This window comes from Lycorma delicatula, chromosome 4 (assembly GCF_047948215.1).
Source record: "Lycorma delicatula isolate Av1 chromosome 4, ASM4794821v1, whole genome shotgun sequence".
In the NCBI taxonomy this organism is placed as follows: domain Eukaryota; kingdom Metazoa; phylum Arthropoda; class Insecta; order Hemiptera; family Fulgoridae; genus Lycorma; species Lycorma delicatula.
Window position 1 is genome coordinate 80,991,546 of NC_134458.1, and position 16,855 is coordinate 81,008,400.

Below are 16,855 nucleotides of genomic sequence, written 5' to 3' on the forward strand. Positions count from 1 at the left end.
CTTCCAATTTAAAAATAAGTTCTAAGGCAATAAAGTTGTAATTGTGAATAATTGTTAAGCTGGCTGTCAAGGTTTCAAATCTTTTCAGAATTTGTGATTAAATATCTCAATAAAACTGAATAACTATCTTAGCCTAACATATGGACAGGATTTTTCAGCCTAAACGCCGGGTTGAAATCTCGATTTCCTGTTATATCTAATACATATCATGAGCAAATTGAACGGGAAGGGTCGAAATTTTTCAGTTGTAACGAAGGCTTTCGTTATTTTCAGGGGCGTATCCAGCTCAAAACGGAAGGGGGTTGGTAATTCAGCTTTCTGAATTTATCGTCTTTCACTGGCGGAAGTGTAGTCCATGGTTGTGGCGGGGGGTGCTATGCATTAATACACTCTAACCAAAGGAAGAATAAAATATTTATTTTAAAACTAATTTTATAACCATAGTTTGCGAGGATTAGATGCAAACTCTCTAACTACAGCTTCAACTATTTACTCCTTGTTAGCCAAAACCCATTACTCTAATTATACCAGTCTGACCATAAAAGGGAAATTTGTTCTATGTAACTTGTGAAATTAATATACATTAGTTACGCCCGACTGTCGACGCTAGCATTGCTACACGTCTGACTAGGTACCTGGTGCGTTAAGTCTCATGGCTACACCAGTCTGCCGACAAAACAAGTGAAATTTGTTCTATATAAGTTGTAAAATTACAATACTTTGGTTAGGCCCGACTGTCGACGCTAGCACTGCAAAACATTTACTAGGTACCTGGTGCGTTAAGACTCGTGGCTACACCAGTCCACCGACCGTACAAATGAAATATGACGTATGCCAGTTCTGAAATTACAATAATTTAGTTAGGGCCGTCTGTCGTTGCTTGTACTGCTACGCCTTTGAGTAGGTATCTGGTGCGTTAAGTCTCGCGGCTACACCAGTCTGCCGACCGTCCAAGTGAAATTTGTTCTATATAAGTTGAGAAATTAGAATACTTTAGTTAGGCTTGATTGTCGACGCTAGCACAATGCTACACATTTGATTAAATTTGTGGTGCGTTCAGCCTCACGGCTACACAAGTCTGCAAACCACACAAGTGAAATATGTTCTATGTAACTTGTGAAATTACAATATTTTAGTTAGTGCCGACTGTCGCCGTTGGAATTGCTACACTTTTGGCTAGGTACCTGGAGCGTTAAGTTTCGCGGCTACAACGTCTGCCGACCATATAAGTGAAATCTGTTCTTTGTAAGTTGTGAAATTACAATTGTTTTGTTAGGCCCGACTGTCGACGCCAGGACGGCATATCGTCTGACTAGGTACCAGTGCGTTAAGTCTCGCGGCTATACCAGTCTGCCGACCACAGAAGAGAAATTTTTTTCTCGCCTTAAAATTTGATTTTAACATAATAATTATTTTTGAGTAATTTGGGGAAGAATTTTTGGGTGGCATAAAACGAAAAAGTAGTGAACATAATTTCAGATATAAATGCAATGTTCAGCATTTTAAAAAGTTCACTGTTCAAATATAGAGATAGAAGAACAATTGCTGACATTTGCAGCAACCAAACTGGAACAGTAATAATCGAAGAACATAAGAAAGAAGCAGTAACAAAAAAGGGAGTCTGACAAGGATGTTCCCTATCCCCGTTGCTTTTTAATCTTTACACAGAACTAGCAGTTAATGATGTTAAAGAACAATTTAAATCTGGAGTAACAGTACAAGATGAAAAGATAAAGATGCTACGATTTGCTGATGATATAGTAAATCTAGCTGTGAGTAAAAAGGATTTAGAAGAAACAATGAAGGCATGGATGAAGTCCTACGCAAGAACTACCGCATGAACATAAACAAGAACAAAATGAAAGTAATGAAATGTAGTAGAAGTAACAAAGATGGACCACTGAACGTGAAAATAAGAAGAGAAAAGATTTATGGAGGTAGACGAATTTTGTTATTTGGGAAATAGAATTACTCAAGATGGACAAAGCAGGAGTGATATAAAATGCTGAATAGCACAAGCGAAATGAGCCTTCAGTTAGAAATATAATTTGTTTACATCAAAAATTAATTTAAATGTCAGGAAAAGATTTTTGAAAGTATATGTTTGGAGTGTCGCTTTATATGGAAGTGAAACGTGGACAATCAGAGTATCTGAGAAGAAAAGATTAGAAGCTTTTGAAATGTGGTGCTATAGGAGAATGTTAAAAATCAGATGGATGGATAAAGTGACAAATGAAGAGGTGTTGCAACAAGTAGATGAAGAAAGAAGCATTTAGAAAAATATAGTTAAAAGAAGAGACACACTTATAGGACACATATTAAGGCATCCTGAAATAGTCGCTTTAATATTGGGACAGGTAGAAGGAAAAAATTGTGTAGGTAGGCCACGTTTGGAACATGTAAACCAAATTGTTAGGGATGTAGGATGTATGGGGTATACCGAAATGAAACGACTAGCACTAGATAGAGAATCTTGGAGAGCTGCATCAAAGCAGTCAAATGACTGAAGACAAAAAAAAAATAAATAAAGGTTTGAAAAATGAGTTTTACTAATTTCTTCAGCATACATATGAAGTTCAGTCTTTAGTTTTGAATGGCAGTACACATAACATTGTATAATGCTCAGCATTAACTAAGCTTTATAGTTTTGGAATATGCCAAAGCAATAAACCTAAGGTAAAAACCTCACCACCAAAATAACTCTTTTACAAAATATGGTAGGGTGGCACAACATGTGCGGTGAGGGAGGGAGGTATAACATGTGTGGTGAGGGAGAGAGATTTAAAGTGTGTGGTAAGCAGTGGCAGCTCTTAGCTAAAATTAAAGTTAGCTAAAATTAAGAGGGTGCTGCTCCAGATAATTTTTAGCTTTTGTTTTAAAATTGTGCAAAAGAAAACAAACATATATAAAAAGAAAATTTAATCAGAAACTTGATAAAATCCTAAAAGAACAAAATCAAATATTTTTTACTTACTTTAATCTAAATTGTTATATTCAATCTTGATCTATTCATTTAAATTAACCACATTTTTAATGCGAAACCCAATTGTTTATTATTACTTATAATGATCTGTAAACTAAAAAAATATTTTTGAAAATAAAATACACGTGTATATATTTTATATACAATACATATATAAAATATAAATAAATTTAGTATATGTTTAAATACTTATGTATAAGTATACATAAATTAAGTATATATTTTTGTATCACTAATTATAAAAATAACTTAGAAATCTGTAACAACAAAAAACATGAATATACTCAAAAAATATTTCATTTTTAAATCTAAAGAAAAACATAAAATGATTAATCAACAGACAGTTTTTGAAAAATGACACTTTAATTAAAGACAGAGTAAGTTGTAACAGTTGACAACAATATTTACTTGACATTTTAAATTTACATAATTCCAGATGATAGTGATACATTATTCAAATTTTATGACTTAGAATATGGTTGTTGAAAAAAAATATATACATATGTTGGTATGAATATACCAACGTATATTTTTGTGTATATATATATATATATATATATACAAAAGCCTTGCATACGGTGGTTATATTAGAAAATTCCATTTTATAATTCTTCAGGCTGCTACTTATAAAGTTATAGAGATCATTCTGGATCTCCACCTCAAAAATGTTTACTATATCTAAATAAATCTTTAATATAAAGCTGTCTGACAGCCATCAATTGAAGTCTCTAAAAACATTTGCATTGGGTATAATCTAGGTTATTTAAATTGTTTTTATTAAATCTGCAAAGTTAAAAGTCCTTCTCTGAATGTCGCTTCGACTCTAAATCCTGCAGGCTTCAACTCTAAGCATGCAGGATTTCAAAAAAGAAATACTCAATAAATCAAATTGCTGATTTCACATCAATTAGCAGATATTAAAGATGAGTTGAAAATTACTAATGCAACAACGTTAAAAAACTATGTCAATCTGTAGAGATGTTCTTAGCAAAAATTGATGAATTTACCACTATTGTTAACAATTTACAGTCAGATTATAAGAATACAAAGAAAGAAAATGAATTTTAAAATGTAAACAGTACAGCAGACAAAAATTTAGAAATTCATGAGATTCCTGTTACTCAAATGAAGATATGTGCTGCATAATGGAAGGTATTGCAAAATCACACAATCAGTATGTAAACATCGATACGGTGCATAGAATTCCAGTGAATAAGAAGAATACTATCCTGCCTATAATTGTAAGATTCAAAAGTAGATTAGTAAAAGATAACTTTTTCAACACAAGTATAAAAATCTACAAAAATGGCTGAAAAATACTACCAAATCCAGCTCTCCTAAACAATTAACTACTAAAAATATAAACAGGAAGTTTTCTGATGGACTAATATACATCAATGAAAACCTCTCACCAGCAATATAAAAATATATTTTATAATGCTAATATTTTCACAAAGAATAATGACTATATATACTCAATATAACGAGACAAAGACCAATAATAATATTATTACCTAATAGTTTTTATTTTTATTAACAAATTATAGTATAAAATATACTATATCGAATTTAATTGCAGTTACAGCATTCCTTCCACTCTTGTTAGTGCTGGGAAGAGGCTCTAAGCAAAATAATTTTTTTAAGCCTATAAAAAAACAAAAATATATTTTATACAATTTTAAAAATAATTATGCAGTTAATAATAATATTTTATTGGATCGCATATATCGGGAATAGATTGGGTGGAGGTTTGATTGATGCTCCATTCAAACATTCTTCAAACTTCTGCTCCATACTACAAAGACTGTTGATCCCAATGAGTAGTCTTCTTTTGCTTGGTCTGTCCCCCCAATGTTTGCCATAAATCGGCTGAGAGACGTGATCACTCAGGGAGCCTTTTTGCATGCCCTCGAAATGTGATTCCAGAATGTGAGTTTCATGTCAAGACTCAAATCCAGATATTGGACAACTCTTTTTTATGTCACTTCTGTTCCTACTTTGATCAGAACGATGGTGGATATCCTTCGTCGAGTTAGCATAAAAATCGATTTTAGAAATAGGTAGATTTAATAATAGTAATAATAAATAATAGTAATTAACAACAGTAATGATATTTAATAATAATTAATAATGTTAATAATAATAAACCAGACTCAATACGGATTTGTTTCCCATAGATCTACAGTAGATCTTCTGGAAGTAATTACAACGATATATAAAATATTTAAATGATAATAAATTTGTTATTGTTGTTGCAACTGACCTTAGTTAAGTGTTCGACCTTGTAGATTATAATATAATGTTAGTAAATTAGATAAGATTTGTATTAGAGGGAAACTGTTTACATTTTTTCATAATTACTTTATGAATAGAACACTTAAAGTTAGTATAGGGAAAATGTCTAGTAATGAATACAATCAACATTGTGCTTTAATTCAAACTAGTGTTGTACTTTCTCCTACTTTGTTCAATTTATATGTCAATGATCTGGCCAATTCAAAAATTACATGAAAAATAATTAAAAAATTAGTTAAATAAAAGAAAAGTAAAATTAGATGAAAATGATAAGGAAGAGGATAACATGTTAATTGGAGAATAATATATTGAACAAAATTGTCTTTAGTAACGGATCATAGGTAGAAAACTGGAATTTAGGAGAGAAAGAAGAATAAAGTCTGGGATGCTTACAGATGTTAGTGAAGAAACTTTAAAGAAATGAAAGATTTCAAGAACAAGAAAAATGGAAGGCAATAAGTTAAAACCTATGATAAGGTAGATTCATTAAAGAAGATGGGTTAAGAAGAAGATGAGTTCACCCAATTTCAGTTTTACGTTAGGATGATAATTAAAAATACTGGAAGAGATGTAGTCATTTATTTAACTCCCAGTTATTATAATACACACTGATTAGAACCATAAAATAACATTCATTCAAACACCAGTATTTGAAAGAAAATAGAAAGAGTGTAGAAAGTTTTGCAGAAATTTAATATAAAAATCAGTAATACTAAACAACTTAGTAATGAATTTAATAGTGAAAAAAAGAGAGAGGGGGAGGAGTGAGAAAAGAGCTTAACAGAAATTTATTCAACAGAACCAAATTTGAAGATAAAATTTCATGTATTTGGGAATATCTTTTATCCATTAACATCAGAGGGAATTTCAGAAATTATACGTTATGATATGAAATAGTAAATTTTACAAAAAAGTAGTCCACTTTTTAACAACTATATATTCTAAAAACTGAAGCTAGTCTTTTGTAGAATACAATCATTATCTTGAATCATTCAAACCGTAATTGCAGAAACTTGAGTCACCTCTAAGGATTCAAAGACTTCTTGAAAATTCAACAGGATTCAAAGTGTAGTATTAAAATTCATGTGAACCATACTGTACCAGACAAGATCTGAAATTAAAGGAAATGACAAAAGAAAAAAATAGAAAAAACAAGATTTAGCTAGTTTTGGTTACTCCAGCTCAAGCAGGTGGATCCACAGAAAAAAGTTGCATAAGTACGGTTAGAGGAACAGCTAAATGATGCAAGACTTTGTGAAAGATCAAGGAAGTGTACATCAGTTGAAATGAAATAAAGAGCTAAGAGGGACCTGCTATCACAACACCTGATGATAAATTGTAGACAGTAAATGATAAGATTGAGTATTAGTAATTAATACATTACTAGTAATTTTTTATTATAAAAATGACTAAAAATATGACAAATTGGTACTACTAATTTAATATAGAAAAAAGAATAATTCTTGCATAGAACAGAATAAGTAAGTCTTTAAAAGTCACATCAATGCAAATTTTAAAAATTCAATATTACATTGTCAGTTGGTTTTGTAACAAAAGTAAAACTTGTGAGGCAAACAGCTAAATTTAATCCATCGGTTACTTTACAATTATAGGAGAAAGTAAAAAAATTAACTTTTTACAAGGAAAATTTAAATATACTCCAAAAAAAAACTTTATCTTTACAATAACTAAATAATATATTCACATCCATATAATAAAATTTATACAAAAAAATCATAAAAAGTGTTTACAACTGTTAAAAATAACAGTTTTAATTGTAAAATAAATTAAACATAAAATAATATTTTTGATATATTTTATTTATAATTTCAATAACCAAATATATACAATAGAGGATAGCATAAATTACACCCTTACAATGATGAAGATTAATTTTACTTTTGACCCACCTTCACATTTTGAAAAAGCAGATAAGAAAAATTATTTTATAAAAATTTAGTAAGGCACACTATTAAAAAATAGAGAAAAAATTTCATTCAAGCATATACTAAAATTTCTGTTTGTCCATTAACAGGAAAGATGTATAATTCTATGAATTTCATTGTTTATACTTTTGCTTAATTTTTGCTATACGATTTAAATTTGTAATTTTAGAGTAAAGTTTCATTTTATTTACAGACTTCTATTAGCTATTATTTTAAACTATTATAATATATTTTTTTTATTTGTAGTGTTCTAGATTGAATCTTTTATTAAATCTGATATATTTAAAAAAAACCTATGTAAGAATTTAGAACAGCTACGTTAATTAATCTTTTAAAAAATTAACATTCCATCTGATCTCCCTTTTCCTTTCCACTGGAAAACTTTGCCGCATCTGGTCTTTTAAATACGCACTACCCATATTTTAACTGTAGTCAACAGCAACAACAGGTTTTGTTGATTTTATTAGTTTAGTTGTACATTCAGCCATTTCAATACCATGATATGTTGAAGTAACAGATACTATCCATTTGTCATACTATCTAAATAATGAGATTTCATTTAAATGTGTTATTTTACTTTCTGTTACATTGATTCTAACTGCATAAATGCATTTTTTTTTGTAGTGTTCAGGGTTTTGTTTTTTGTTAATAATGAAACAAAAGAAAGTTTAATGAAACTAAAATAAGTTTTTTTTTTGTGTGTTTTATATTTGTTTTACTAGTATAAATAGGTTAAAAAGTTTTGTTTTGCATTTACTACAATTTTCAGATTTTAATTAACCTTTCAAAAATTTAAAAATATTTATGAATAGATTGTTCTAATAATTTTCCAGACTACTCAAGAAACATAATTTAAAAAAGGTAACAATTTACCGTACTAAATTTACTGCTTGGTAATTTTTCAACCATATATTACTTAATGTAATGTTGGCATACTTTACTCATTAAAAGAAAAAAATACTGTTACTAAGCTCACCTTTTTGGCAATATTTTTGACACAAATATTGCCATAAATATTTATTTAATGTATTTAAAAAAATTTCTATGGGTTTTTTCCCTGGTAATTATTAAGAAGTGTTGTAGTCCTAAGATTTGTTCCATTGTTTCCATAATCTCTCCCCCATAAATCTGTTGGTTATCTAGATAACCAAAATTAAACTGTTAATGAAAACATAATAAATCAGTAATGCATTTTTTTTACGAGAAAAATGTAGACCTACAGAAATCTTTTTGTTAAAGTCGTTACTTTTTAGCACATTAGATGTTTTAATGATTAACATATGTTACTGCTGTCATAGAATTTTGATTATATATTGTTGAGTTATGCTTAAAATATTTTTACAGAATATCCTATTTTGATTAAAGCAAATTTAGTTTAATTTCTTCATTTTTACACTGGAAGGGTTTTTTTCATTATGGCCATGCTTGATTGGTTAAAAGTATTAATAACCGATTAAAATAATTGCAAACAACATTTTTTAACATAGTCATAGTTTTGTTTTGATTTTCAAAAAATAAATATATTATTAGAATAAATGTAGTTTTCCTCAATCATCTAAATGATTCATGTCATTGCATGATTAATAAAATTAAATACTATACTATATATATATATATATATGTATATATAAAACTATCATCGATTGCATGGTCAAAAGTAAATTGTGCAGTGAAACCACAATTAACCGTTGTTTAACTTAAATGGTTTATGGAGCTGGTTCATTAAATCTGGCTTTGGCCAGTAGTTGATTACCACTTTCAGTTCGTAGCGTTTAACATGCTTGTAGACTAGAAAACCAGAATTTTTTTGCAATATTCAGTTAAAAAGTAGAAAATTCTTTCTTTTTTTGTCCTAGAAAATAATTCCTCTTTTTTAAAAATAGAAAATTAATAAATAATAATTAATAATTTTTTTTTAAATAGATCACCTGTCACTTAGATTAATCCTAGTTAGTGAATTAATACATAGTCATCAGCGTAGTGAGATAAAACCACAAATAGGTCAACCATCCATAGGACCTCCTCCATCAAAACTAACTGAGTACCACTTCAATGAAAACATTCCGGCATCTGGGAAGAATGCAAAGACTCAAACTCAAACTCCTGCTTACAGGAGTGTTTGAAAATCCACCATATTCAACTCAATTTTTGAAAGGTAAAATAAAAAAAATATTATAAATTGCATGCATAATACACACATCCTTTGTATAATTGATGCATTTTATGTGTTACTATAAATTTCTATTATAATAAAATAACAAGAAACCTAATTAAATAATTTACTCATGAACTATGCTAAAACTGCGCAGGCGCAGGCTCATGTGCATGCATACATACAAAGTCAAAAAATTATTAACATTGAAAAACATTATATTAGTTTGGGTCAATAATAGTAGTTAAAAAAATAGTTGCAAATACTACAGTAAGTTAACATCAACAATAACAAAATTAGTTTTTGACTAAAGAACATTTTACTTTTAATAAATTAAATAAACAATAAAAACAAAACAGTAAAAACAAATTTCAAATATCATAGTTAATTTTTAAACAATTTGTAACATAGGTTTATCTATAGCAATTTTCTTGATCATAATTTCTAAGAAATCTGGCAATTTATTGATTGGATTATTACTGTATATATCTCATGATATGTGATATTGTGCTACTTAAAGTGAAAGATAAATTCATGATGATAGATAAAAAAATTCAAAATTTTATTTTGTTAACCACAAATATCTAAATTTGTTTCTATCAATAAGTCATATTCAATTTGGTAATTTGAGACCATTTCCAGACTTTTTTAACATCTTGTGCTGTAAAAATAAATGTCATAAATAAAATATCAATAAACATAATCTACAAGGAATAACAAAATACTTAGTAACGAATGAAAATAAGTAATTTATGATGAACAAGATATTGCATCATGGTACTGTTTGGAAATAAACAAATTTGTAATGCTAATAACAGAATGCAAAAACGCCGAAACTCTTCTTACAAAGTAAATAAAAAGAATTAAAAATAAATCAAGAAAATTTCAACTAGAAAAAATTACTCCACTTGTATTCAGCATCGACCATTGCAGATGGATCAGACTGTTCAATAGTCTCTTCAAAATGTCTCTAGAGATGCTAGGAAATCTTTTTCTTTAGCTCTGCAAGCTTCTAAATTGTCTGGAAAATGATTCCATAATTTTGTCGGTACTTACGTATTAACGCCACTGCAGCTACAGCTTTATTTAAAAACAAAGTAGTCAATCGGATTTCGGTGGAAAATGGGCCGATATAGAGTTTAACATAGATTCAAAACAGTCTTTTTATTCATTTTAATAAATGGTTATTTATGTTAAAAATATAATTTAACCAAACTTAACCTACGCTCGCTAACCTTGACTAATTAACAGGAGTGTTTTGATTATTTAAATAATAAATAATTACTGAATTTATTAAATAAATACTCAAAAAATTACATTGTTAATTAGTCAAGGTTAGCGAGCGAAGCGAGCGTAGGTTAAGTTTGGTTAAATTATATTTATAAAATAAATAAATATAAATAACCATTTATTATAATTAATAACGAGACTGTTCATTTTCCATCGAAATCTGATTGACTTCTTTGTTTTTAAATAAAGCTATAGCTGCGGTGGCGTTAATACGTGAGTACCATTTGTCAATTCAGAGCTATAAAAACATAAAAAAGAGCATTTCCAATTGCAAAAAAAATTCAACACAAAAAGGAACAACATTAAAATATGATTAAAATACTGATGCAACAAAAACCTAAACCATCAGACATTTGCTAATAATCACATCAAATTTCATAAAAATTGTCATAAAGTTTTGGAAAACAAGATTATACTGCAGAAACCATTACAAAAAATTTTATTTAAAAATAAATCTAAACGGTCATTTTGATTGTTAAACAATCATCTGTAGATCCTACAGAAAAAGGCTATGTATATCAGCATACATATTTAAATTCTATTAAACAAACCACCTAGTGTAGAATATTGAGATAGCTTACCGTAACTTTTCATGAAAATATTTTTGCTGGATCCCGCATCCTCAGCCATGATTGAAACAATTCCATTACTGCATAATAAAAATTTTAAAATAAAAATACTAAAATACTGAAAATTGTGTTTTAATTTACACGAATTCTATTTGTTACAGTTTTTATAAGACCATCTCCCTCAAACTTTCTGATGGTTTATAAAATTGAAATTTTGTTTGTATTTATACGTGTAATATTTTTCTAATATTTCATTTTATGTCATCTAATTTCTAATATTTCTAAATTTGTGTTTATTACAAATAGAATATTTATTGTTTGTTAGATGGTCTGCCATATTAATGGATAGATATTATTCTAAAACAATTATTAAACACAATAATAAAATAGATAGCTTACAACCAATATATAATAAAACATACCAAGAAAGAATTTTTTGAAACTCTGAGTTTAAAGGGTTAAAACAAAGTAACAATGAAATTTACTATTTATTTTTTTTAATTTCTCTGTAATAAATTTCTGTGAAAGGGGTGAAGAAAAGTAAACAATTCTAAACAATGATTGCAATTTTCTCCTCCATTTCTGACTGTATTAAACGAGATAGTCACTTGATTTGAGCTTGCAACTACTCTTCAGATAAATATCTAAAAAACATTTTCAGGTTTTTTAATTTTAATATTTTAAGGAGTAAAAAAAAACATTTTTGAAATTTTATGATACCGCTATTAAGTCAACCTTTATGAGATTTGGTAAGATTATGATTGTAATTTATTTTTGTAATTCTGATTATGTACAGTATATAGTGTGTGAAGCTGTGACAGAAATTCTAAAAACCAATTAATGAGTCCTGTACTGACCAAATTGTTTCTCTGAAGTACAATACATTTATAGTCTTTATAAATTGAACAGGCTTTAATTTTTATTTATCATCATTATTCTCATAAGCATGAATTTAATGAACACAGTAGGTCCAGGGGGCAGAGACCCTGGCTAGATGGGAAGGGCATGTGAAGCAAGTCCTGACTGACTAAAGATCTCCTGATTGCGATGGGAAACGCAAGTAATCATACAGTGCAGGTGACGCCGGAACAAGGATGCTAGTAAATATATATTACACAACCCTTCTTATTCTCAAATAATTTCTCCTATATTTAGGTCCTTAATATCATCTGATTATCTCAGAATGCATTATATAAATTACACTTATAGTGGTTTTTATGTGTTAAATCAACACATTTAGTTTGTGTACAAAGATATAATCATACAGAACTGAATCTCTTATATCAAGATAGTTATCCTGCAAATTTTACTACAATTTCTTTGATAATTTTTTTAAAGCAAACTTAAAAATTCACCAAATGGGAGTTGGTAGACAAATATTACCTTACCATGATAATTAAGTACCGATTTCATGCACTATATTTTTAATGTGCTACTACAAATGTTATACACTTAACATACTCACTTTCGCAACATATATTATTTCTGAACAGCAGCGTCCTTCATTATTTGTGCTAACTTTTTACAGAGTCTTTTACTGAAACACAGATTGATGCCACATTTTTTACCATCTAACATTACACCACCAGTATTATTAGTACTATTAGTGACGTCATCTTCAATATCGGTGGTGCTGTTTGTTGCCTTTTCACGTGACATCATTCATTTTTCCAGTTATTTCAGTATTCTTCTCTCTATTAAGTGAAATCAATTCCTATCATAAATATGTTACAGTAAATTTATTTTTTATTACACGTGTATAGTAGTCATTCAACAGAATGACTATAATTTTATCCGTTGAATCATCAAATCCATTCATGGAAAGTAATTGACAAATGGTAGTAAATGGTATTTCTACAACACTATTAATCACTGGGATAAAAATTTATGATGACTGTTTAAATTTTGCTATTTATTATTAAGCCTTTTAATGCATTACAAAGATTTTGGCACTTTCATTTTCAGCCAATTATTTTTTTAATATTATAATTTTGTTAAATTTTTTAAAAAGGTTTATAAATAGTATAATATTATTTATATTAGGATTTTAGTAAATTTCACATAATGTTATTCTTATGTTTCAAACGTTAATTAATGGTCTCTGAGTTCATAATGCAAATAAATAAAAAATTGTAAAAATGTAAAAGTATTTGTTTTTTCAAATGAAAAATTGTACTACTGCTCTATTAGTAAAGTGTAGCTTTTGATTAATTTTCACTATCTCTCTTATGTTTAAATTCATTTTTTTTCTTTTTTTTTTTTAATAATAAATATTTATATTTTTATATCATTCACAAAAACAAAACACTCAGCTTATGCACAGTTAAAGCCTTTCCAAATAAAATAAAAAAGTTAGAATTTAAATGTTTGATTTGTATAATAAACAACTGAGCTTGTATGTGCAGTATATTTAAGAATAAAAAAGTGAAAAATTTGCTGTAACAATGATGTTAATTAGCAGAATACTGATGTAAAAATTTACGATAGAGAAGTACTGAGGAGTAGGATATTTCAGTATTAATATTTTACAAATGACTTTAATTATGTTAATTCTATTTTTGAGTTCATAAACCTGAGCTTCTCTGTGGAAAAATACTGTAACTTACAAATATAATTGAACCTTAACCCATGAAATTTGAGCATTGTTTCTCACTAAAGCATGATAAAAAAGAAAGTCAAATTTCAGAAAAAAATATATAATGCTAAGAGGACCTAAAGGGATTGGAGTGAGAAATACATTTTATCAGGATTTAAATAACTGTCAGTTCTACAGAAAAGCTGTAAACAACAAACATGTAAATTAGTAGTAACAGTATTAACTTATGATAGTATAAAAAAACAAATAAATGGGTAATATACAGAGTATATCACACAGTTCTACCATGACTTTCATAACCTATTATACTCGTGAAAATAATGGAAAAAGTTAATAATAAACATACGTCCTAAAATGCTTTGTTTACGAGTTATGACTAGTAAAAGATTAGTACCAGAAAGATTGGACTATTACAATGAAGGTAATACACATTATATTCGGAAAGCATCGATTAAAAATAGCCAGTGTACCTGTGACTTCCATTCTACCACTTGTGCCAGTGTAATTAGCTGCACAAGTGATCTCATGATTACCTTGTAATCTGTAATCTATCAGGGCATTCACAGTACTTAGACATTTCTATAACGAGGACCTTTCTGGTTGAAACAGAGGGTTGAAATAGCAAGAATAAAAATATACTTGGCTAAGCTAAGAGTAATCATTTTTTAAAGCCCTACAAAGTGTGCAAATGATAATACGTTTAGTTCATAAAATTTCCATTCCTGCTAATAAGTTAGTTAACCTTCTTGTAATTAATCACATTATCTGATTGCGTGCTATTTTTATTAATATAAGATATTATTCAAAGTACTTACCTAGTTTATATGTACAAGTCTTGTAAATTCTTGTTTGTATTCATATAACATACTCGTAAAATATTTAGAATAAGCTAAACACAAATAACTATGTAAGCAAACTTTGGTACAGTTTTAAAATACGCCACTGTAGGTTGCAAAGAATTACATATTTCTTATTGTATATGACAATGTTAATGGTTAATAACACTTAGCTTAATAAGTTATCAGAAAGAAAATATTACGTAATATACAAACTAAGATTTGTTTATTTTTTACTACATCACTGTATATAATGGAAGCAGTAAATAATGCTATAAACAAATATAATTTTTCATCAATTTGCTGTAACACAGATTTTGACACACAGTTGTTTTGACTAACTGTGGCGCATTTTTTTTTTCTGTTTTGACTGACTAGGTGGAATACGAGAGAGTCGGATGCCCTCGCAGCAATTACGCTATCTTGTTCCTTTCTCTGTAAACACTCCCTCTCACAATCACCACTACGTACAAAATTACCGCAGTAACTAAATATTTTTTCTTCAATTTTGTCGTTGTCGAAGCCATGTTTTTATTTTTTTACGTTAGGTTTTTTTACTATTACTACCTTATTGATCTGAATTATTTAGTTTTAATTTTCGATTGTATACGTTTAAGTTATTTTCCTTATAATATATTTAAAAAGGATTATTTAAATTTAATTAATAATTTTTTCACAAAACAAAAACAAAAGGATTTCTAACTACAGTTAGATTATATATATTCATACTATGTATGAAGACACGGATAATCTACTATTACGCAAATATTATTTTCAAAGTACTTCTTATTTTGATTAAAATATTTAATCATTATTTTCATTAAAATACGACTAAATAAAAAAAAAAATGTTTAAAAGAAATTCTTTCACAAAATATTAGAATCACTGAAGAGAAGCGTACTTCAATATATACTTGAGGTTACTTTAAATAAAATTTCAAGCTAAACACAAACGCACACAAGATTTTATTAACACTCCTCTTTGTAATTATTAAGTGCAATATTATACTCGAATTCCATCTATTAGTTGTAAACAATAAATAAACCCTGTCATTGTAGTTACTAAATCTGTGTATGTCCAAATATTTCAGTTTAACTATTACAATTTTCAGATTTTAAAACACGTGCACTACGATAGATTAATAAATGATAGTGTTGAATCGTGTGTTTACAGAATAAACCGTTTGAAAGTAAGGCATGTTACCAAAGGGTTCTGGCTTCGAATCCCAGCAAGGCTCAATATTTTTACACCCTAAAAATGCATTTCATAATTAAAGAGAAAAAAAATTAATTTTTAACATGTTAATTAATAAATTAATTATTTAAGATGAATAGATTATTAATGTTTGTTTAAGTAATGCGTGATAAAAACTGTTACATAACAGTTCCGTGCAGCACAATCTGGGTAGCATCTCTTCGCTGAACCCATCGGGTTGTCTAGTGGTGAAAACGTATTCGCAAAATCAGCTGATTTCGAAGTAGAGCGTTCTAAGGTTCAAATCCTAGTAAAGGTTACTCTTATACGGATTTGAATGCTAGATCGCGGATACCGGTGTTCTTTGGTGGTTGGGTTTCAATGAACCACACATCTCAGAAATGGTCGACCTGAGACTGCACAAGACTATACTTCATTTACATTCATACATATATCCTCATTTATCCTCTGAAGTAATACCTTACAGTGCTTCCGGAAGAAACAGTAAACGAAGCATCTCTTTGCTATACGTGATTGTTTCGTAACCCTTTCTCCCTCCAACCATCTATGAGGGTTCAAGATTAGATAGTCTACCACTTAATACATCATTTATATGATAGTAGGAATGAGAATATTATTTTATAAAACAATTAAATAGAGTCAAAAATACCAAATAAAAGATGACACTTTACGCTTTACATTCGCTTTCATCGTCTGATTATTTTTATTTATTTATTTATTTTTGAATCTATTGCGCGCTTAAGTATTAATTTTATGAGCAAATTAAGAATGGCATATTAAAAAAAATCGTTAATTCAAAAAATGGAACATAGTACCTTAATTCTGGTTACATTTTAGGTGTCTTAAACCGAAAATCGAACCTAGGACCTTCAGTTTTTTAATCTGGTTAAACTATTGGTTTGTGAGCTGAAGTCTAATTTGGGAATTCAACCTGAGACCTTCAAATATCAATCGATTCTTTTCAAAATTTTAA

The 16,855-nt window shown here is 28.5% G+C and overlaps 1 long non-coding RNA gene across 3 annotated transcripts; it reads right to left on the reverse strand.

Annotated features, from left to right (window-relative positions):
* Positions 1–3,471: 3,471 nt before the first annotated feature.
* LOC142323591 (uncharacterized) lies at positions 3,472–15,138 on the reverse strand. Of its 3 annotated transcripts, none has more exons than XR_012756128.1 (3): positions 14,647–15,136; positions 12,701–12,929; positions 3,472–4,216 (listed from the first exon to the last, which is right to left on the reverse strand). It is a non-coding gene; the product is annotated as an uncharacterized LOC142323591 (long non-coding RNA). The 3 variants fall into 3 exon arrangements; XR_012756130.1 differs by lacking the exon at positions 3,472–4,216 and adding an exon at positions 8,272–8,363 and having other exon boundaries at positions 14,647–15,138; XR_012756129.1 differs by lacking the exon at positions 3,472–4,216 and adding an exon at positions 9,863–10,037 and having other exon boundaries at positions 14,647–15,137.
* Positions 15,139–16,855: the final 1,717 nt, after the last annotated feature.